Source organism: Drosophila ananassae (assembly GCF_017639315.1).
Source record: "Drosophila ananassae strain 14024-0371.13 chromosome 4 unlocalized genomic scaffold, ASM1763931v2 tig00000066, whole genome shotgun sequence".
In the NCBI taxonomy this organism is placed as follows: Eukaryota; Metazoa; Arthropoda; class Insecta; order Diptera; family Drosophilidae; genus Drosophila; species Drosophila ananassae.
Genome location: NW_025319039.1, coordinates 249,026 through 252,184, shown reverse-complemented (window position 1 = coordinate 252,184; position 3,159 = coordinate 249,026). Strand labels below are relative to the sequence as shown.

General features: G+C 33.1%; 1 long non-coding RNA gene across 3 annotated transcripts; it reads right to left on the bottom strand.

Annotated features, from left to right (window-relative positions):
• Positions 1 to 682: 682 nt before the first annotated feature.
• On the bottom strand, positions 683 to 1,810 carry LOC123257794. Of its 3 annotated transcripts, none has more exons than XR_006507895.1 (3): positions 1,684 to 1,810; positions 1,000 to 1,173; positions 683 to 939 (listed from the first exon to the last, which is right to left on the bottom strand). It is a non-coding gene; the product is annotated as an uncharacterized LOC123257794 (long non-coding RNA). The 3 variants fall into 3 exon arrangements; XR_006507896.1 differs by lacking the exon at positions 1,684 to 1,810 and adding an exon at positions 1,432 to 1,519 and having other exon boundaries at positions 684 to 939; positions 1,000 to 1,128; XR_006507894.1 differs by having other exon boundaries at positions 686 to 939; positions 1,000 to 1,128; positions 1,684 to 1,808.
• Between the last annotated feature and the right edge of the window lie 1,349 nt (positions 1,811 to 3,159).

Sequence of the window (3,159 nt, the reverse complement as noted above, 5' to 3'; positions counted from 1 at the left end):
AGTTTTATACTATATCACAAAAAACAAGTTGTCAACTTTGTATCTATTGCGATTCAACTTCATGTTTTACTTTTTCTGCCTCAGATTTTATTTCTTGGCTTTCTGTCATCGTGATTGTTATCTCATGATCAAGTTTTTTTAGAAATCCTAACAATCGCTCTAAAGAAAAACCATCTATTTTACCATTTTTAATTTGCGATACCTTTGGCTGATCAATACCAAGTTTCTCAGCTGCAAAAGCCTGAGTCCAAGCATTTTTTTCTACAATTTTATTTATTATATAAAGCAACTTTGTTTTTATTCCTGCACTGTCTAAGTTATTTAACGATATTATTTCCATAATTCTTACACTCACATATCAATTAACTTTATTAAATATTATAACATAATATTTAATATACCAAGATATTAATATCATGTAACTTGTCAATAATTATATGATATCAATATTTAAAACTTTAAGTTGATTATATATTAATATTTTTATCAAATTTCTAGTAATTTTAAATTACCATTTTACCATCAGTCTATCTGAAAAAACCATTTATAGAAAGAACAAGCTAAGATTACAAAGCTTGAAATACAAAAATAATTATTTTATAAATTTATCTTACATAAGAAGTTTATATCTCTATATCTTAATATAAATATTTATTTAAATTTTTAAAATTTCTATTTTAACGAGAATTCTATATATTATATTTATAATATAATTTAAATATTTGTTGCTTTTTAGCTGGAACATTATTTAGTTAGTAAGTAAAATTGTGTTGAATATGACAAAAATAAAAAAAGATGTTGCTGTTATTATGGGAAGTGAGTCAGATTACACCACTATGGTCCATACTGTTGATATGTTAAAAGCATTAGAAGTTTCACATGATATATTCATAATATCTGCACATAGAACACCAGAAAGGCTCTTCAATTTTGCTAAATCTGCACAAGAAGAAGGTTTTAAGGTTATTATAGCTGGTGCAGGAGGTGCAGCTCATTTACCTGGTATGGTTGCGTCACTAACTTGTTTACCAGTTATCGGCGTTCCTGTGCATAGTAAACAATTAAATGGGCTGGACAGCCTACTCTCTATAGTTCAAATGCCAAAGGGTGTTCCAGTTGCAACCATGTCTATAGGAGAAAATGGAGCATATAATGCTGCCATTACTGCCGTATCTATATTGTCAATTTCCAACAGTGAAATTGCAGGTAGGTTAAAAAAGTGGAGAGAGAAACAGACCAAAGAAGTAAAAGAAAAACCAGTTTCATAATAAATCTATGGCAATAATTCTTTTAGACACAAAAACCATAAACCGTATAGCAGCGGGGGAGGTGATAGAAAGGCCAGCAAGTGTAGTAAAGGAATTAGTGGAAAATGCAATAGATGCTGGAAGTTTAGAAATAGAGATTAAAATAGAAAGTGGTGGGCGTAACCTTATTATTGTGACAGATGATGGTAACGGAGTAGAAAAAAACGATTTAGAACTTGCGTTTATGCGCCATGCTACTTCAAAATTGAGCGATAGTGAGTTGATAGAAATCAAGCATCTTGGCTTTAGAGGAGAAGCTCTGCCTTCAATTGCAGCAGTAAGTAGGATAAAATTATCGTCTAAGGCAAGAGAAGCAAGTGAAGCATGGTCTATAAGTTATGAGGGTGGAGAGAAAATAGGGGAGCAAACTCCTTACTCTTTATCGCAAGGGACACATATTGAAGTACGAGATTTATTTTTTGCCACTCCAAATAGACTAAAATTTCTAAAAACCGAAAGAGCAGAAACTCAAAGCATTGTTGATATTGTAAACAACCTAGCAATGATTAACTATCATATAGGGTTTACTCTCACTTCAGGTAATAAAAAGCTCTTAAAATACGCTAAGCAGACTTCGTTATTTCATAGATTGTGTGAAGTAGAAGAAGAATTTCAGGGCAGTTCTCTGGAGATTAATGAAGAAGAAGACGGCATTAAACTTACGGGACACATCTGTAAGCCGACCGTCAATCGTGGTAAGTCCACTCAGATCTATACGTTTGTTAATGGAAGGCCAATCAAAGATAATCTACTTATTGGCGCAGTTAGGTATGCATATCATGATTTTATTCCAAGCGATAGGTATCCTTTCGCAGCGTTACATTTAGAGATACCTTATGATCAAGTAGATGTAAATGTGCATCCAAATAAGTCAGAAGTAAGGTTTCAGAATAAGAAGCTCATATATGAGATAATGACAAGAGGATTAATTAAAGCATTGTCAAGAAGGATAGGCACCTTTCCAGCGCATGACCAGAAAATGGATTCAACATTGCCAGATCCTTTTGATAAACCTGATGTTCAAAATGAAAGAAGGCCAAGTCCTTTTGAAAATCAACTAATAAAAGAATTTGCTTCTCCAAATGAAAAAGCAAAAGGCTTATCAGAACAGTCAAAATCGTTTGATTATACCGGCATACAGAAATTCCCAGCACAAGCGGAGGCTATGGTTCTAGAAAAAAAGGTGTTAGAGCAAGTTGATTTGATAGAGAGCCACCCGCTCGGGTTTGCACGCTGTCAGGTCTATAATACTTATATTATTGCAGAGGTAAGAGACAAATTGATTATAGTCGATCAGCATGCAGCCCACGAGAGATTAGTATATGAATGCCTAAAACAAAAATCAAGTATAAAAAGACAAAAACTACTTCTTCCTGAAACGGTTGAAATCAAAAATCAAGCCGGAATGGAGATGATTGAAATCTATAAAGATAAGTTATTTGAAATGGGTTTTGATATTGAAATCAAATCAGAGAATAAAGTGATAGTAAAAGAAATCCCTGCAATTTTGGGAGCAATAGATGTGAAAGAGATGCTAATTAACATAATTGATAGATTAACGGAAATAGAAGATACATTGCCAGTAGAAGATAAAGTGAACAAAATATTGGCCACTATCGCTTGTCATGGATCAATTAGAGCGGGTAGAAAAATGAGGTTAGATGAAATGAATGAGCTGCTGAGACAAATGGAAAAAACACCATATTCCGGGCAATGCAACCACGGAAGACCAACTTATATAGAAATGAAACTCAGTGATATTGAAAAACTTTTTGAGCGTAGGTAATGAGGTTGCCATAAATATGTAACCTCGTCATCCAAGTAGCTCATAGAAACGGATTAAACGAAAAAA